The following is a 364-nucleotide window of genomic DNA, read 5'->3' on the forward strand; positions in this document are numbered from 1 at the left end:
TATGTCATTCTACTCAGCTACATCAAAGATAGGAGAGTAAATATAAACTTTGCAGACTGTTTTGTCTCCAAAAGAGATGACAAGAGGGTGCGTACAGGGATCAGTTATCGGACCAATCTTGTGGAACCTCATTATTGATGAACTCCTAGAGACCAAACTTCAGGAGGGATGCCACCTTCAGGCATATGCGGATGATATCCTCCTTATATGCCACGCCAAAACTACAGCTCAACTGGAGGCAGCAACCAACAACTCACTGCGTACCGTGTGACTGGGACATACAGTTAAACTCGACTTCGGACCGGACAAAACGCAGACGATAGCCTTCACCCCCACAAAAGCAATCTCACGCACACATTCACAT

The sequence above is a fragment of the Choristoneura fumiferana genome, chromosome 29 (assembly GCF_025370935.1).
Source record: "Choristoneura fumiferana chromosome 29, NRCan_CFum_1, whole genome shotgun sequence".
Classification (NCBI taxonomy): Eukaryota; Metazoa; Arthropoda; class Insecta; order Lepidoptera; family Tortricidae; genus Choristoneura; species Choristoneura fumiferana.